The sequence below is a fragment of the Callithrix jacchus genome, chromosome 11, assembly GCF_049354715.1.
Source record: "Callithrix jacchus isolate 240 chromosome 11, calJac240_pri, whole genome shotgun sequence".
Taxonomy (NCBI): Eukaryota; Metazoa; Chordata; class Mammalia; order Primates; family Cebidae; genus Callithrix; species Callithrix jacchus.
This window is the reverse complement of record NC_133512.1, coordinates 38679852-38700296: the sequence shown is the minus strand read 5'-3', so window position 1 is coordinate 38700296 and position 20445 is coordinate 38679852. Positions and strand designations below refer to the sequence as shown.

The following is a 20445-nucleotide window of genomic DNA, read 5'->3' as shown; positions in this document are numbered from 1 at the left end:
GGGCATATGAGGCCATTGCCTACACATACAGACACATGCAGGCCACACATACCATACACACCACACATGCCATAAGCACACAACACACCATACACACACAACACATGCATACAACATACATGTCATGCCATACACATGCAACACACCATACACATGCTACACACCCCACAAACAACACATATACATATGACACACACCACAAACATGACACACCACACACCACAGAGACACCACACAGAAACACATGCCATACATCAGACACCATGCACACACATGCCTCATGATACACAAAACACCATACACAGTACACACCATTAACACCACACAGACACACACCAAAAACACCCACATACCACACACCCTATACACACACAACACACATCCAGTCACACTACACACATCAAACACCATACAAACACAACATGCACACACACACATCCACAATCACCATACACAGAACACCTACACAGACACACACTGTACACCCACAATACATTAAAACCCACCCACATACCACACACACACGCCAAATACTACACACACACACCACCAGACACCACACAGATGCCTCACCACATAAACACACACAGATAAACACCACATACCATACACACACACACACCCACATGCCAGAAACCATACACACATAAACACACAGTCACACACCATATGCAGTCTCACACATACACAGTATTAGTCTGTTCTCACACTGCTATGAAAAAATACCTGATACGGGGTAATTTATAAAGGAAAGGGGTTTGATTGAGTGACTCACAGTTCTGCATGGCTGGGGAGGCCTCAGGAAGCTTGCAATCATGGCAGAAGGCATCTTTTGACAGGACAGCAGGGGGTAGAATGAGTGCAAGCAGGGGAAATGCCAGACCCTTATAAAACCATCAGATCTCATGAGACTTGCTCACTATCACAAAAACAGCATGGGCGAAACCACCCCCATGATTCAAATACCTTCCACCAGGTACCCACAATACTTGGGGATTATTCAAGATGAGATTTAGGTGGGCACACAGCCACACCATATTGCACACCACTTGCAACACCACACAACATACACAGACAAAAACACAGCACACACCAAACATACCCACAGGCCAGACCATACATAGACACACATCACACATGCACATATGCCACACACACCATACACAGCACACACCACACACACCCACATGCCACACACCATGCACACACGCATTTGTCTGTGTGTCTTTCTTTATCCCCTGTCGTTTCCTCTTAGGTCTTTGAACACTTGTACAGTGCAGGATGCAAGACTCATGAGACGTGGTGCCTGAACAGGAACCTGAGCATGGGAACCAGAAGTGAGAGTAAGATGAGGGGATGCTTACCAGACCTGGGTATAAAGGGCGAGTGGCCTGAGAAATTTTTCACCAGGCATTGAGCATGGGCAATTCTTTGTCTAGTGATAGTTCTTTGTATGTGAAAGTGCTGTTTGCCCTCTTTCAGGGCAGAAAATATTGTGTACATAAAGAGCAGCTACAGAATTTCTAAAATTTGTGCAGATTTGCCTGTGGTTTCCAGAACAGGGCACGGTTAATTTAGCTACTTGGATGACAGTAGGACAACAGTTACATAGCAAATACACAGCTGAGGGACCTCAGACAGTGCCAGTTTATACTTTTGCTATTTGGTCGTTGATTAGGGAAGCTTTAGACCCCCAACATGAGGCAGACAAGTATAAGAGAAAACAATTCTTCAGTAATTTTGTATAAACTGTGATTTTCTTTATAGTGTTGGTACAGTATTTTATTATCATTTAACCTCAAGATATTCAGACCAACAGGATTGTATTACTGTACTTTCTAATACACTGAGGGGAATTCAGGCTATCTCAGCATCTCTTAAGGTCCAGGAGACAAGTGGAAGTGCCAAGGCGGCCAAGCTTTCTGCCCCACATATGGACTTCCCTCTGCCACCCCAAGACTTACTTAAAACTGCCCCCTCTTTTGAAAAGGAGAGTGAGGGAGATGGCTCAGAAGAGCCACTGCCCCCAGAATATCAAAAAAAAATAGAGGAAGAAATAACTAGAGAGGAGCAGGACCAGTGGTCTCAAATGTTTGCAGCTCATAACTTTGATGACCCAAAGTCCAGAGGGCTCATACAAGAAAAATGCAAGAAACATAAAATAACTCCTTTTAAGATCTCCCTGCTGTACGCTGTGTTACATGGGGCAATGGTAGGAGGGGAGGATGCTGAGGGGTTTCAGGTTTGCCCCGTGCTAGTACACCAAGATTCTAATAATCCAGGACAGAAGCTGAGACAGCATGATCATTTGTCTTTTAAATTACTCAGAGATTTAAAAAGAGCTTTAGCCTCTTATGGACCTACTTCCCATTTGTAATCACTCTCTTGAATGCCTTGACCAATGATGCCTTGGCCCCTAAAAATTGGTATAACCTTGCAAAAGCATGCTTGGATGCAGGAGATTATCTAAGATGGAAATCTGATTACTTTGATAGGTGTAGTGAGAAGGCTGAGTGCAATTCAGCTCATGGTGTGAATATATCTACGGATATGTTAGTGGGTAGAGGACACTTTGAGCCCTTACAAAATCAGTTTGGCTTATCAAGCTGATATGCCTCTAGAGGCTTATCAGCAAACAAATGTTTATGCTGCACAAGCTTGGAGGGCTCTTCCAGCCACAGGTAAAAAGTCCCAGGAACTTAGCAAAATTGTCCAGGGACCAGAGGAACCATGTGCAGACCTTATTGCCCACCTGCTTCAGGCAGTAGGATGATATAGCTGAACCAGAGGCCCGCAATGTGTTAGCAAAGTAAATGGTTTTTGAAAATGCCAACAAAACATGCCAAGCCATTTTGCAACCTTACAAGGCTAAGCCTACTCTAAATGACTTCATTCACCTTTGTGCAGATGTTGGTCCAGCATATGTTCAGGTGAAATTTTAGTCCAGGCAAATGGAGATTATTACAAGATTTAGGAGCCATTAATGCCACAATACAGTCCATGGGTGCTCTGCAACCAGGATTACCAAGTCCAACTGCTATTCCACTAGATTATCATCTTTTGGTTCTGGATCTTAAAGATGCCTTTTCTATGATTCCCTTACATCCAGATAACCAGGAACGTTTTACATTCTCAGTACCTTCCCCAAATTTTCAAGCACCTGTTAAATAGTATTGTTGGCAAGTACTTCCTCAAGGAATGACTAACAGCCCAACTTTATGTCAGTCCTTTGTGGCAGTTGCTTTAGAATCTACTAGACAAAAATATAAATGCACATATATCATTCATTATATGGATGATATTCTTGTGGCACATTCACCTGAATGAACTTTAAGGCAAATTTTTGGGGACTTGGAATTGGCCCTTACTCAGTCTGGTCTGATGGTGGCACCAGAAAAAGTGAAAAAATTGGCTCCTTAAGTATCTAGGAACAGTTTCTGATCACACTATCCCTCCTCAGAGACTGCAAATTCACCAGGACTGACATACTTGAAATGATTTCAAAAACTCCTTGGAGACATTAATTGGCTTCTCTCTATGCTAAAATTGACTACTGGCCAATTAATACTACTTTTTACTATTTTGTGGGGTGTTCCTGACCCTACTTTCTCTAGAACTTTAAACCCACAGAACTTGCTGTTAAACAGGTGGAAGAAGCCATAATAGCTCAGGCTCAGTTCACTTACATTAACCCACAATTTCCTTCAGATCTAATTTTCTTATAGACTGCTGATACACCCACTGCATTGCTGTGGCAAAAAGACTCCCCTGTGGAGTGGTTACATTTGGCTAACATCCCACCTAACTCTTTAACACCTTACTATTCAGTAGTTGCTTCTCTAATAGCTAAGGGTAGAGAGCGATGCTATCCGATCTTTGGTTGAGACCGGATACAGTCATTGTGCCATATAACACCACTCAACAATCATGGCTGTGGCAATTTACTCAGGACGGGGGACTAGCCTTTACAGATACAGGACAGATAGCATGTCATTATCCTTCATCTAAAATACTCTCATTTGCACAACAACAACCATTCATTTTTCCTAAAATTGTCCAAACAAAGCCAATTCCTTTAGCTCAATTAGTGTTTACTGACAGCAGCTGTTCAGGACAAGCTGTGTATTTTATGGCAAGCAGCTCTGAGGTGGAGTCCACCCCATTTATTTCTGCTCAGCAAGCTGAGCTTTATACTATTTACATGGTGCTCAGAGATCACTCACAGGCAGTTGATATCTACTCAGACAGCAAGTATGTGGTGGGACTTTCAACATTTAGAAACAGTTCTCATTGCCTCTGCCTCAAAAGGGATTTTTCAAATATCTACAATTCTGCAGCACAAGCTCCACCAGCAAAAGTATCCTATATTTATTGGACATATCAGATCAGATTCAAATCTTCCAGGTCCCCTGAGAGAAGGCAATGCAGCTATAGACAATCTTGTCTCCACCCCGTCTAGTGGGTTCTCTTGTTTCCCAGGTACAGCAATCCCATGCAACATTTCATCTAAATGCTAGCGCTTTGTGCAAACAGTTTTCACTTACCAGAGAGCAAGCTAGACAGATTATTAAAACTTTCTCTGCCTTCCAAACTTTCCTCCCAGTTCAAAATTTAGCTGTAAATCTCAGAGGTCTTAAGCCAAATGTCTTGTGGCAAATGGATGTTACTCATATGCCCTCTTTTGGCTGTTTGCAATACTTACACGTGCTGGTGGATACTTACTCTGGTTTCATTTTTGCCCAACTGCTCTCAGGGGAAGTGGCTAAACATGTAATTAATTTTTGCGTGGCTGCCTTTGCTACCCTTGGTCTGCCTTATTGTCTTTAAACAGAAAATGGTCCTGTCTATACTTCTGCTACTTTTGCTCAATTTTTGTGCAATTTTTGCTATTACGCATACTACAGGCATTCCATATAATCCAACAGGTCAAGCTATTGTTGAGCATGTTCACTGCACTATGAAAACTCAAATTGAAAAATAAGAGAAAGGAGATTATAGGGGAACTCCAGCTACCGGAGTTTCTCTTGCACTGTATAACCTTAATTTTTTAAACTGTGATGAATCTGGACATTCCCCCACAGATAGACACTTTACCACCCGGGAAATACCTAAGGCATGGGTCCAATGGAAGGACCTCCAAACAGATCCTGCTATGATATGGGGGCAGGGTTGTTTGTGTTTTCACAAAAGGTGCCAGTTGTCCAGTGTGGGTCCCTGAACACTGTATTCAACACAGCCACGGACCAGCAGAAATTGGTGACCCTCTTGAGGAGGCTGAAACTGAAAGACAAAAAGGAGGGGCCGAGGTGAAAAACGTGTAGTTCCTGTGTTACTAAATGACACACATATACTTGCAGGAAGAGCTGGAGCTCCGGAACACCCCCCTATTATGGAAATTATAATTACACTGGATGGACCACTGACCCTCCTTTGTATGTCTCCATGAAGGAGCAAACAGGTTGTATAAAGGCTTTCCAGAGTGGAAAGACTGTGCTAAGGTGGTCCCTGTAAATCATAATCTTTCTAAAAACTGGACAATGTATGACTAGTCTTACAATACAGTTAATCGTGTCAAGTACCCAGAAGACATGTCATTCGGTGTGTTCATCAACAGTATTCTAACAACAAAACATGGGACTTTACAAAAGGAACTGTAGCATCTGGTCGTTGCCATGGACTATGTCAATTTTTTCAGTATATTCACAAATGACATTTATGGACTAAAGGCTTGTATTCCTAGCCCTTATGTGATTGTAACAGGAAACTTTCAATATGGAGGGAAATTTCATGTGTCTTGTATAAATTGCAATCTTACTTCCTGTGTATCTACTTATAATAAGGGACAAAGTCTATTGGTGTTGAAGCAGCTTACATATGTGATGATTCCTGTCAATTTAACAGAAGAATTGTATGAGGACAGGGGTTTGACAGTGTTGCAACACATGGAAAAAATGTTGTCTTAACATAAAGAGCATTGGAATTGATTTTTGGTATTGTAACACTGATAGGAATTGTTGCCAGTTCTACAGTTGCTGCCATTTCACTTTCTCAAACTATTCAAACAGCCCATTGTGTAAATCAATGAACATCAAATGTTTCTCAGCTTATGGCCACTCAGGAGGATATTGATTGGAGGTTAGAAGCCAGACTGGCAGCTCTTGAGGCAGCCACTATTTTATAGGAGATGAGCTGGAGACGATAAGACTAAGACAAAGGTTTAGATGTCACAGTAATTATATTGCTACCTGTGTGATCCCTGTAATTTGAAATTATACAGAATGAAATTGGGAAACAGTTAAAAAGCAACTTCATGGAGCTCAAGGCTATTAGAATTTAACCAGTGACTTAATTAAACTACATCAGAAAATTTATGAAATACAACATGCACACCTTGATATAGAGGACCCTGCAAAAATAGCAAAAAAGATATTGGGTCAATTACAGGGATTTAATCCTTTTGGAATTCTGAGGCATGACTTTTGGATGCTCATAATACTTGTTATCTGTGTAATTATTCCATTTTTGTTATATGCAGCAGTCCATATTTGTAGAAATCTAGACAGTAAAAACTTACAAACTAAATGCATCATTTAAAATTACAGGCAGTAAAATAGTTATTAGAATTAGAGGTGTCTGTACAAAAAAGAGGCACACAGAATATCAGTCCTAGAAGAAGTTGCAGGCTAAAGCTGAAATATGAAATGTGAGTATATATGCTCCTCAGTGACATGTGGTCTAATATTATTTATAAGACCATTAGCCTCTAAAAGTGATATTGATCATGATGCTGGACCTGAAGGGATGACTGGATAGTCAATGGTGGGTAAGAGTCTAAGAGGAGAGCAACCTAAGACAGACACAGTTGTAGTAAGGCCAGCAAACATTGGGGGATGTGCCTAGCTGGCAATCTCCCCTGAGGTTTGAGCAATTACCCCACAATGCTGTAAATCTACCTTGTCTTCATTGTGAAAATAACGCCTGCTATCAAATGTAGCTTGGACATGATATTCCTGTGTAGTCTGTTTCAAGGTACTATACCCTACATGTTAATAATAGTAATGCTTAATGTTGTGCCAATTTTTGTTATCCTTATATTTATGGTAAAGCAGGAGGTGTAGAGAGCCAAAGTAGCCCACCCCCTCTGGAGGGACCAGCAGCAAGGCTGCTGTGAAATTTGGGTGAACTCCAGAGAGGTGAAACCAAAATAGGGGAATGTGTATGTCTTGGAGAAGAGCAGTCGGACCTAGTGAAAGATAACCAACTTTCACTGACCTTTGCTGCAAGATAGTTGTTAGCTGAGGCATGTTAACTGAAGCATGAGAATTATAACCAGAGGTTGTTCTGGGTAACTGTACCCTCCCTATGCTATGAGCTTTGTGAACATATAAAATAAAGTACTCTGAGGCAGGATGGGGCCAAAGAGACTGACATCATCAGCTTTTCGGACTGCCTGGCCCAGCTCTCTCTGTTTGTCTGTGTGTCTTTCTTTATCCTCTGCCGTTCCCTCTTAGGTCTTTGAACTCTTGTGCAGTGCACACGCCAGACAGCCACATGCCTCAGGGGCTGGGTGAGCACCTGGATGCAGGTGTGCTCACCAGGTAAGAAAATGCTGGCATCTGCCACCCTTAATCAATAAGGACATTGGACCCTGCAGGGCCTGACCCCCTAGCCTGGGCTGCATCCCTGCAGCAGGTCACCCTGGGAAGGGCTCAGCCATATACCCTGTGGCTGACAGCCACACATAGGCCAGCTAATCCACTAGCATTTATGTCCATGTCAGGTCGTTTCATTTAGATTCCCAGATGTTGTACAAGCAAAGCACACTCAAGGCGGAATTGGACTTTTCTCTGACCCTCTGGAGAAGACCCTGCTGCCTGGCCAGCCTTCTCACTCATTCACTCCTTCAAGCTGTTATGTCACACAGAAGCACTACATTTGCAAGATGGACATGGGAATCATATTAGACACTTCACATCCACGATCTCATTTCAAATCTATCAACAAACCTCATTAGTTCTTCTGCAAAATGTTGTCCAGTCTGTCCACTTCTCCCCATTTTGAGACACCTGCTTTTATCTCTCACCTGGATATGGCACCACCATCTGAGCACTGGGCCTCACCCACTAAATGCAGGACACCAACCCCTAAATGTTGGGCACCACCCCCTAAGCACTCAGCCCTATGACTGCTCCAAGCCATTTTCCCCCACAAGTCAGTAGATTACTCAGCTTAAATCCCTTTAGGGGTCCCTTGTCCAGTAGGATGAACTTCGGTCCCCTCATTGGTCCTTGCTCCTACCCTAAAGATGCTGAGCCCAGGGCACGGGGCATGACCCTCTCCTTAGGACTGCTCAGTGCTGCCTCACCCTCCCTCACAGCACAAAGCAACTTGCTCAGAGAAGCTGCCCGAACCTCTCTTGCAGGAAGGGGCTTTTAGGATTCCACCCCGTGGTCTTTCTTCTCCACATGTGAATGCTAACAGGAGTCAATAATGACTCCTCTGTTTCTATTTAATAGTCTGTTTGTGGACCTTATTAATACGCTTGAAGCAAGCAAAAAAATTTAGATTTTTTTTTTTTTTTTGAGACAGAGTCTTGCTTTGTTGTCAGGTGCCAGGCTGGAGTGCAGTGGTGCAATCTCAGCTCACTGCAACCTCTGCCTCCCAGTTCAAGCAATTCTCCTGCCTCAGCCTCCCGAGTAGCTGGGACTACAGGCATGCGCCACCACACTCAGCTAACTTTTGTATTTTAGTAGAGACAGGGTTTCACCATGTTAATCAGGATGGTCTGGATCTCTTGACCTCGTGATCCACCCACCTTGGCCTCCCAAAGTGCTGGGATTACGCGTGAGCCACCGCGCCCGGCAAAAATTCAGATCTTATCTGGAAAAATAAGATCTTACTAAGTTCAATAACAAAACTTTAGATTCATTATGTGTATGTTTCCGGTTAGATGTCACAGTTTATTTGATCATTCAAACTTCTAAAATGTCCTAGAAAATCACCTCCATTAAAAGATTATAGGATAAGTGCTTTAACGTTCCTCAAAACATTTTGGAAGTTCCCTAATATCTGCGGTGTGTGTGCATATGCCACGGGAGGCAGCTCCCCACTGTGGCTCCTCAGGGCAGGTGGGCTCAGACTGGGCCATGTGGGAAAGCGGGGCCCCTAAGAAAGGCGTCTGGGTCTGACATGTGGCAAGATTTCCACGGAGGCTGAGTGGGGCGACACCGCTGTCACTGCTGGCCAGCGCAAAGCCCTTGTTCATAGCCGGCTACCAACGGCCAGATACCGACTGCTGGCTGGGAGTGTGGCTGGCAAAATGGGGGACTAAATTATTCGTTTTCTTCACCTTAGAGTGCCATGAATGTCCTGTCTACTTTTTCAAACAGCGCAGGTTATAAAAGGAAAGACTATAAAAACTCCAGACTCCAGGCCAGCAGGAAAACACTTTGGTCAGGGAAGGACCCTGCCAAGTCTTCCTTCTCCAGCAGCATGGGGCAAATGCCTAACTATTCTCAGGGTAAACATGGAAATCTGCCCCCATCAGCTGCACACTTGTGAGGTGGTGACTGCTCTGGATTTTCTGCCACCCAGTGCACTTGGCTGGTGTTTATGGGGCATCTTGGTTCAAGGCTTGGATACAGAGCACCAGGGGATGAGACCATCAGCTTCTGCCTGCACAAGGGACCACTGTCAGAGCTGAAATTTGGAGAGCTGGTCACGTGGCTCACTTTTCTCCCCTGGCAGGGAGGGGAGGGGTGCCTGCAGAAGCAGCGCTGTGATCCTGACTCTGGCTCTGGTGTCTGGAAGCGCGCTGTTGGGTGCAGGCTGGCTGCACTCTAGGGAAGACCCGGGCTGAGCACAGGTTCCCTGGCTCTGAACAATCCCAGGGCCACGCAGACCCGCCAAGAGGCTTGGGAACACTCTCCAGACATGCAGCACTTCATCATCCCTGAAGGAGCTTCCGTGAAACTGGGAGTTTAACGGGGTTCTAGAACGCCCCTCTGCCTGTCTTCCCCTCCATACACGGGGCCATGGCGCCACCTCGTGGGTATTATTTTCAGTCCGCATGGCTGAGTAGCACACAAAGTTTCCTGTTGCATGTTTGTTAGGTATTCTATCTAAGAAAATAGGGAGAGGCCAAGAGGTTTTGCATCTGGACATTATGGATGGGTTATATTCCTATGTATTCACTTTTAACTACTTCATCTATCTTATCTGCGAAGGGGGATAAGGATACTACCAAAATTTTAGGGTATTGTGCAATTTAAATGGATTAATATTTCTGAAGCCCTGGTTGCTCTATCATTAGTAGGAGGGTGTCTGTAGACTTTGTGGGGTCAGGACCTGAGAAAGCAAATAGGTGCTGAAGATGATACGTTTGCAAAGTATGATGTGTTCCTGTGTGATACGTGCCCAACAGTTCAAAGCATGGCCTGGTCAAACAGAACTGACTGCAGCGGCTGCAGACTGACAGCATTCACAACAGGCACAGAATACTTCTGATTATGTTTTCAAACAAAATATGCAAGAAAAGTGTGTTGAAATGTCCTTATCTGCATGCTGCAAGTACAAATAGCACAAATAAATCTGATACTTTATTAAACTGGCAAAAGCCTAAGTACAAAACATGTCTGTGAACCAGACATTCTCTGGGTCTCCTTCCAAAGCCCTCACACTAAGATTCAAGTGGTGAGATGGCCTCATTTCTCATTCTTTCTATTATCATTCATTCCTTCACAAGCACACATAAGCTCCTCCTGAGTGCCCGGTGCTGGGATGACATGGAGTACATGGCATTACACAGGACACATGTATCACACGTGTCATACATGATCAACACAGTCCTTTTTCAAAAGACGCTCAGCAGAAAACACAGACCATCAACTGGGAAGTCAATGGCAGTATGCCCAATGTGCTGCCCCCTGGCCCCACTGCCTGCCTCCACAGCAGGCTAGTGCAAAGTCTCCCTCTTTAGTGACCAACAAAATGAGGGAGGCTGAGGGTGCGTGTCTACAGGGAGCTCAGCAGAAGCAGACAGAGAAAATGGCAGTGGTACAGCAGGCAGACTTCATGTCTCCAACCTTGGGAACAAGGCACATTCCAGATTAAGTCAGGACAAGGGAGCTCTTTTGAGGCAGGTCCCGAAACAAAAAAACAAAGTTGACATGACTAGAAATCTTGAGACACATAACTGCTAAGTACACTTTTTAATAGACTGGCTGTGCTAGTTTCATCTCATGGGCTGAAACTTCATTTTCATGTTTATATATAAGGTGCCAGAGAGGAAGTAATAGAGGACCTCCACTCTCTGTTGATGGAAGTGAAACTGGTATCATTTTTCTAGAGAACAGTTAAAAATTTATATGAAAAGATATATGTTTTGTCCAATTCCTGGGATTTATTCAAAGGATATATGTAGGTACCTGAACCACACAATGTTATCACAGAGAAAAAATGAAAATAATATGAAATTTTTACAGAAATTATATAAACAGGATAATCACGTGACAGAATATGTTACAACACTAAGTTTCAAAACAATGTTTTATGACATGGAAAAGTGTTTTCAATACCACATATTTTAAATCACAAAGCTAGTCATATAAGTTTTCAGAGCACGAGGCCACTCAAAAACTATAGGAGACTATGTGGGCATACACACAGGTGTACACATATTTATTCATATGTGTCTATACGCAGATAAACAAACATGATACACACCAAAATATTAACATTGATTCTCTACTGTCTTCATGTTATCACCATATTCTACACTTTGTAATCTCCCATGTTTGAGAAATTTTTAAATCATATTTTGACTCTTGCCAATATAAAATAAGTGTTACCTTAAAAATGGAAAGTCAGCCAATATATCTGGTTTCATGAAGGAAGCCTTGAACTTGACACTTTGAACTTGACAACGTATAGATATGTATGCTTGTACATATATACAAACACATCCCTGTCTAGTTCAACACTTCAGATACATATGTATCCTTCAAGTTACCGATCATGCTATTTGATATTGATCGCCAATCATGAAGCAAAAATGTGACAGTGCTGCCCCTAACTGGCCATTCTTGGAATATGCATATTTACTAGGCGTTTTCAAATAAGAGAGTGCATTGGAAAAGAGAAAAACAAAAAGAAACAAAAAACCCACAAAAATACACTGTATCTAGGACATTAAAATATAATGGCCAAGGATTCGTGACTACTCAATGACAGTCAGGAACTGAATTTAAGTCAGCCTAACTCCAAAGCTTATGTGTTTTTTTTTTTTTGTACATCAGATTTCCCTGATTCATAAATTAAGCACTGGTTTCCACTAATGCAGAAAATCTAAATGTAGTAGTGAATAATTATAAAAATATGTCTTCCTCAAAGTAAAAACAGCACAGGGGTATATGTATTGCGCAAAAAGATGATGCAGAGTGGCACTCAGTACACAACTGTCAAGTGTCATACACTCGGAGCAGCATATTTTATTACAATAGTAAAATTATCAACATTCTAAAATGTTTACCCTGATCTTTTGATTACACAGGCATGGACAAGTGACCCTGGGTGGAGCAGCCATGGGATTCTCTGAGCCAGGAAGAACGATTTGGTGCTGGTACAACCTGACTTCTAGGGACTCCTTCTTTGCCTGTTGAAGTCTCCTACACAAGAGCTTATGTGGGGACTGGCTCTTCTGCCAGGAGTACAAGGACCAGGGGACATTCTCTAAGGTGTCCCTCACTGTGTGTTCTCACATGAGTTTGCACAGGAGATGACAGAAAGTCACTGCCCCACTTGGTTATTATCTCTATATGATCGATATAACATATACAATAGTGTATGTATCATAAGATCTGGCATGCTTTCTGAGACAGGTGGTCACCCTGCACTTCAGGTGCTTATCTAGAGGAGACCAGAAACCTGCTGCTACACAATGAAAACCAAAAGTTCTACCTCCCCCAACCCCAAAAAAGCAATTAGAGAACGGTCATCCATCTTGACTTGACAATCACCAAATAAAAACACGCTGCTCCCCACTATACCAAGAAAGAAAATTCCCATTATACAGAAGGCAGCTTGGTTTTCCTCATCTGTCTGCTCCCTGGGGAGTAGACTTGAAAAGACCTGGGCTGGGGCCTCACTATGAGGCCTTGAGTGGTTTTGAAAACACCTGACCTTCCACTTCATCCTCTGTAATCCTGGGACAATAACGCCAGCCCGGCAGTGCATAGCCATGCCCTCGCCATAACGAGGGGATTTAAAAAGGGTTGAGCAATTCAAGATGAGGGGATTTGCATTTCCAATCAAATCTGGAGGCCCTGGGTGGCCTCAGGGAAAGGATGGATGAGAATGTGCCCAGTGTGGCCTGAGACAGAAAGGAAGACCCTCTTCTCTTTATGCAGCATTTTTGAATCATGGGAGACTATGATTTCAAACAAAACTATTGGAAATACCTAAAGTAATAAAAGTGGCTAATAATATTTAGGGGGGAATCTGTCTGTTCCCTGAGCACTACCAAGGCCCTGTAACTTCCCACATTCATGAGTAGAAAGCACATTCAAATTGCACCACAACCCACACTGAACAACTTCCAGCTGCTCTGCGGGCCTGTCTCTCCAGCCTCTAGTGGTGTGGTGATTGTCCTCATGGCATGCATCTGGTGGGAGCAGGTGTCTCTGTGATGCTGTGCACTGTATGATGCAGTGTGCCTGTCTCCTCAATGAGATGCCAGCCCCAGCAAGGTGGCCCCAGAGGCTCTCTGTGGTATCCTCCCTCTCTGCAGAAGTGAAAGGCAGAGAGGATGAGAGAATACCACAAGCACTGATGGCAGCTTAGGGCTCCTGTAGATGTTCTGACCCTTCTGATTATGTTCAAGGGACTGGACTGCTGGGCAAAGAGGCCTAAGAACATAATTCAGAGGACAGAGTAAGAGACTGTCAACAGGCCTGTGCCCAAAGGCAGAGAGTGCCAACTCATGCTTTAAGTGAATCTCCCTGTTAAAAATGCAAATGCTGGAGAACTAAACTTTTTCCTCCAAGAACGTATTTGCTGGAAGGTCTATACCTCACCTAACAGAGCAAGTTTAGGCACCACACCTAAACTATAGAGCCAAGTGCATTGCACATGCCTGGAAACTGCATACAATTCTCAGTATGAAATTAAGCTGTCAGATGTACCCTAGAAGCACAATCTACATCAGTTTATTTTTACTGAGTTCCATAGAGTGGAAGTAAATACTATGACTATGGCTGGCAGTGAAGAATTAAATGTTTAACCAATAAAGACTTGAAGGATAATTGCATTCCACAGTGGATTTATGAAAAGAACTTGCATAGAAGTAAGAGTATGAGGTTGATTTTATATTATTTCTTAAAATAAGTTAATCTCTGCTTTAGTAACTCCTGAAAGTTGTTCCTCTTTAGGTTAACCAGACTAGACCTTAAGATTATCTGGGAAGATGGGCTTTTGTGAGGATGCCTTGGGGATATCACTTTCCCCAGCTCCCTGAGTCTAGAAAATGATAACATTGGATACATGATCCTTGGCAAGAGTGGAACAGCCATCACATCAAAATCCTGGCAGGGAAGCTCTTTTAGGAATTGTTTGAATTAGAGCAAACACAAGCTTGAGACAAGGCTTAAGCTCTTCCTGGTTTCTTGCCAGGCTCGGCTGTGTAGAACACACTCACCTCTCAGCCCAGGCTGAAGTCTGTTGTCACAGCCATCCAGAAGCCCATACTGGTAAGTGTTGTGATATTGTCATTGGTCTCATCTTCTATTGAGCTGGTTGACATCTGTGAAAAGCTTGTAAAAAGAGAAACAAGAAGAAGCATTAAAACATTTCTTACCAATTCTTCTCAAGATCAAAAAAAACAGGGAGCCATGTGAAGACTCCAATCTGAGAACACAGCTCCCACTCTGCCTAGGCGACTGTTTTGTATTGAAAAACCTTAGTTATCAAACATCCAGGGACACTCTTATTGTGGCTGGTTATCCATCCATCTAACCTGATGTTCAAAATCTATTATTTTATGATTCTACAGAGCTGGTTTATGTCAATATTTTCATCATTTTAATAACCAATTAGCCACTGCAGTTGGGCAAGCAGAGCCTAATCCACTCATGTGGGATTTCAGAAGTTTGGTTTAAACACATAAAGACTGAATTCTCATATTGTTAAGAGTCAGCTGCCTGCGGTGCTGAGGCACAGAGGGGAGGCTGAAAAACTTTGCTAGGTTGCTGTGCTCAAACTTCACTCCATCCGTAGTTGGATTGGGAGCATTTGTGCTGTGAATGATATGCCAGGATTGGACAGTGAGTTGCAGACATGGAGTCTTTGTCATCTCTGGGGTCCTGAACTCTTCAGTGTGCCAGCTCACAGCACATTTCATGGGATCCAGTGTCACACAATAAACCCTCAAGAAGAGTGGACTGAGTCTCAGGGAATACACAGAACACTTTTTGTCTGTTCAATGAAGTTATCCAGGTCATAAAATGTTATGTAGTGTAAGCAGAATAAATCTAGAAACTCCCCTAGAAGATCCAGACAAACAGCGGATGGTATCTGGGAGGACAAGGAGTCCACAAACCCAGAAGACAGCCCCACATCTGAGGAGCATGGATCCCACCTCAGGTTTCTACAGCTGCTTTTGGATGTGCAAACAGTAATCAGTTTTGAATAACTGAGTGCTTAACTACAAATTTGGCTTCAAGGGGGACTTAACAAACAGAAAGCCAGCTGTGGTTCCCAAGAAATGAGTGCCCTGGGGACTTGGGAGAAGATCATGTGATTCCTGGCACTTCCTTGAAGTGCCTGGCTGTCTGGCCCCCAGCTCTGCTTGAAGTGTTTTCTCTCCCATGAAGGGGCTTAGATCAGAACTGAGAGCCAGCACCCACGGAGAGATGTTGAGGTCAGAATCGATGCCTGACTACTCTGCCCAGTTCTTAAAAGTCAGTCATTTTCAATTCTTTGCTGGCCCTAAAGTTATTCCCTTTTGAATACAATAAAACAGTATAAAGTTCTTTTCATCTAATTTTCACATCACTGTATCAATGCATATTTATGAGTTTAGCTCTAAGAAGCTAAAATTCATTTCTATTAGTATGGAGCCCACAGACACTTTTTTTTTAACTCTGTGATTTAGAATTTAGAAACGCTGAATTCCCATTCTCTAACATCCACGGTAGTTGCACACTTTGGAGAGACAAAGCGCTAAGCCGAGCCCAGCTCACATTGGTGAACAGCCTTAATGTCTTCCTCAGGATTTCTGGGAGGGACGAGAGAAGGTTCTATTTTGTACCTACCTAGTTGTGTCACTGTTGTAGCAAAATTCCAGCCAAGGAAGGCAAAGAGACCAACAGAGACCGAAGAGAACTTTGATTCGGGCACCCAGGCCAGCAGCATGCTCAAGCCTAAAATGGCTGCCAACCGTAACAAAGATGGCAGTTTAGCTTCTATGCGGTTTGAGGAAGGAAAACAAGGCAGGTAGCAGGTTTCAGACAAAAGCAGTCAATCAAGTTTTACAATCTTGGGCTTTGTGGTCAGTTGACTCTATAACCTTGCAGATGTAGCCAGTCAAAAGGTTGGGGAGGACACCAAGGAGATCAGAAGAACAGGAAATGCAGAACTTTGGGCTGGCTGCAGAGTTAAAGATATGCTCTGGTGCTCTTATCTACGTAGAGAGAGGGTGGTACCAGGTCTGCTTTGCCTCTATTTTTTTTCTAAGTGCAGCTTACAACTTAGCCTGGAATGCAAGATAACGCTTGCAGTTCCAACTTCTCAGCTTCACTAGGGAGAGTTTAAATTCCTTAGCCTTTTTACCACTCTTAAATGGCCTATACTTAAAGTTCACTACTATCTATACTGTGCTTATTTAAACTATATTTTGTTCTATTTGATTTCATTTTTATTTTTCCTTCCACATTCCCCCCTTTAAATGCTTTCTTTTAAAAGAATCTGTTATCAGAAAGCTTTTACCTTCTTCTTTATGATGCACATGATTCTAGGATAGTAGGATAAAGCCCAGTGCCTGCCACAAGGAAATTCACCTGTTTGCCTGAGAAGATACTTTGCTGGTGTACCTGCTCCTAGCACTGCTTGTTTTCTCTGTGAGAGCAGAATGGCTCTTGGCTTGACCTTTGCCTCTATTGACTTCCCCACAGCTGTGCCTGCCCTAGGTCACACCCATCTTTCACAGAGTCTTACCCATCACGGACTAACCACCCTTCCACCTGGGAGGCACAATCTTTTGGCTTCTCTCTTTTTTTTTTTTTTTTTTTTTTCCTGAGAGGCGCACAGGTAAGCCAGAAGAAGTTAAACTTAGAGTTTTTCCATTAAGCCATTTCTCTTTGCCTGGACAGGAGTTAGATTACACCTTAGCAAGTTATCTTTCAAGTAATATCTAAGGCTTAGCCTCTTTGCTCCATTCTTGCACATCTGTGTTTTCTTTTCTTTTTTTTTTTTGAGACAGAGTGTCACTCTGTCACCAGGTGCTAGGTGCAGTGATGTGACCTCGGCTCGCTGCAACCTCTGCCTCCTGGGTTCAAGCAATTCTCCTGCCTCAGCCTCCCGAGTAGCTGGGGCTACAGGTACGCACCACCATGCCCAGCTAATTTTTTTTTTTTTTTTTTTTGTATTTTTAGTAGAGACGGGGTTTCACCATGTTGGCCAGGATGGTCTCGACCTCTTGACCTCATGATCCACCTGCCTTGGCTTCCCAAAGTGCTGGGATTACAGGCATGAGCCACCACGCCCGGCCAACACATCTGTGTTTTCTAAGTGATATAAAAGGTAACGAAGGGAGACATGGGAAAGGAAAATACCATATACAAGACCTATGTTAATGTTATAATTTTATACCTTTTCATGAGATGAGCTTTATTCTGCAGATAATACCTGTTACTTACTTAGTGCCATCATTTGGGAGGTGGTGTGTCTTGTCAACACCGCCTCTATAGTGGACTGTATGATCCTAAAGAGGAAAGGCAATAAACAAGGGAGTATTGGACAGTCACCTAATATAAGTACTATACTCCCTATGAGATTCTTAAATACCAAAAGATGAAAACCATCCAGCAAAAAGAGTCAGGAGTCCAGCCTCTCCAGAATTGGACTGGAACATGGGCTAACTTTCTCATCTTGGCAGTAATTTCCATAACTGCCTGTCCGTTGTCATAAATTTCTATACAACAGTTGGTTACATTAAATTTACCACAGACTCCTCCTTCTGAGGCCAGCAGATAGTTTAATGCTCGTCTGCTTTGATAAATTGTATTTCTCATTTGTGTAGATTGTACAGCTAACAAATACAAAGCTTTAAATATTTTATTAGTTATAATTTCCAATACTGCCTGTAAACTGACGATATGATTAATCACGTAGATGGGAGTACAATATCCACACAATCCATCTTGGGCCCAAGTAGTTGGACCATAATAGTTAATTGTTCTCTCTGAAGGCCAAGCTGTATCTCTCCAATCACTGATTTGTATATGCTTTTCTTAAGTCCATTGCTCGTTTGCTCCTCTCTAGGCTTATTATAAATAGGATTTCCTAAAGTCTTTCCCTGTCTTAAGGGTAACAGAGTGATGGTTTAACACTACTTAACACACAAGATCCTGTCCATTTTTCTGGCAACTGCCTATAGGCTTGTCGACCACAGATCCAATTGAGGCCTGCAGGTGCTTGCCACGAGTTCAGGGCCTCTAGTTGGTACCAAGAGTGACTGAAAGAAGGGAACCTAGAAAATGGGTTAGGGCGAGATGGTTTAGAGCTGCCTTTACCTTCTCTATTTTCTTCTCACCATGAAGTTTTTCCTGTAGCTTTATTATAGTACTGTTGCCTTAAACAAGCCGATTCACCTACAGGGTGTGTATAAGTGGCTCCCCAATGAGCTATGCAGTATTTTTCAACAATGGAAGTCTTCAAGAGCCAAATACCAGAGGATCGCTGTACCCAGCTGGGATTTCGTGCCTATTGTTCAATTGGGTGAATTTGGATTTTGAACATCAAATTCAATGAAGCTACCAGAGCTTCCAGCTACACAGCTGTCATAGTTATACCATTCCATGGAGAGGTTTGTATATGTCCTTAGTGCATGGGGAATCACTAGCCCAATACACAGTATGACTGGTGCAAATGAATGCATATAATCTCCTTTATGTTTTGGAATTAGGAATATAACAACAATGAGAGACACATGCTGACAATGCTCCATTGTGAGGCTAGCTACAGCAGAGTGGATGCACTGTTAGTACTTTAGTTTTAAGAAGTGTTCTCGTGGGCGTGGTGGCGTGTGCCTGTGGTCCCAGCTACTTGGGAGGCTGAGGTGGGAGGATTGCTTGAGCCCAGGAGTTCTGGGCTGTAGTGCGCTATGCTGATCAGGTGTCCGCACTAAGTTCGGCATCAATATGGTGACCTCCCGGGAGCGGGGGACCACCAGGTTGCCTAAGGAGGGGTGAACCAGCCCAGTTCGGAAACAGAGCAGGTCAAAACTCCCATGCTGATCAGTAGTGGGATCGCACCTGTGAATAGCCACTGCACTCCAGCCTGGGCAACATAGTGAGATCTCATTTCTTTAAAAAAAAAAAAGAAGTGTTGTCATTATTTGGCAGACATCTAAATACAGATACATGCTGCTCTAATGAGAGGAGGCTAACCAAATGGAATTATAAAGAGTTCCCTTTCCAGACTTATCATGAAGTTTGAATCAGGTCCCAGGTAGAATTTTGGGGTCATAGCAGAGATAGGGCTGATCATCACCAAGACCACAGTAAGTAGTTTGGTTATATACACAAGTACCTAGGGGAGTTCCTTCACAACTGTAATGGGTTTGATACACAAAGGTTTTAACTTCTGTGTTTCCTATTCATGTAGTATGAGTACACATAGGACATCCGTCCAAAGCTTCTCCCCTTTTTAAGTTTGCCATAGGGCTAACATGATTAAAACAAAGCAACATTTTTACACCAGGCATGGGCAAGGAATGTCCTTCAAGGAACAGCAACAACGACAACATAACAGCATAACAGCAAATAGTACTAAAGTAGCACCACGTATTAAGATTTCAGGCCAAATTTACTCATCTGACAAGGACTCCTCAGGCTTCAGCCATGCGTTGTGCTTTTTTATATATAACTATACTTAAGGCCTGCATTTGGTTTTTAATGTTAGTTCTCCTATTTCCTTGAGGTTACCTTTTATTTGGGTAATAAAGGGAGGAGGTTTCCTGAACCAGATTTCGTAAGGTGAACACCTAGTTTGTCTGGTTAGGGTGCAGCTGACCTAAAGTAGGATCATGGGCCGATTCCACCGTAAATGGGACTCTTGGCAGAATTTGTTTTAAACAGCTATTTTAAAGTCTGGTTTATTCACTCCACCTTCCCTGAGCTCTGGGGGTGGCAGGCAGTGTGTAATTTCCAATTAATTTTTAGTAGCTAAGAA

General features: G+C 43.0%; 1 long non-coding RNA gene across 2 annotated transcripts in view; it reads right to left on the bottom strand.

Moving 5' to 3' along the window:
- Positions 1 to 3576: 3576 nt before the first annotated feature.
- LOC108592853 (uncharacterized) overlaps positions 3577 to 20445 on the bottom strand; it is a 32148-nt gene continuing 15279 nt past the window's right edge. For both annotated transcript variants that reach the window (XR_004727955.3, XR_004727956.3), the window contains 2 exons: positions 14693 to 14807; positions 3577 to 5280 (listed from right to left, as the gene is read on the bottom strand). This is a non-coding gene — a long non-coding RNA (uncharacterized LOC108592853). The remainder of the gene's footprint in view (positions 5281 to 14692; positions 14808 to 20445) is intronic.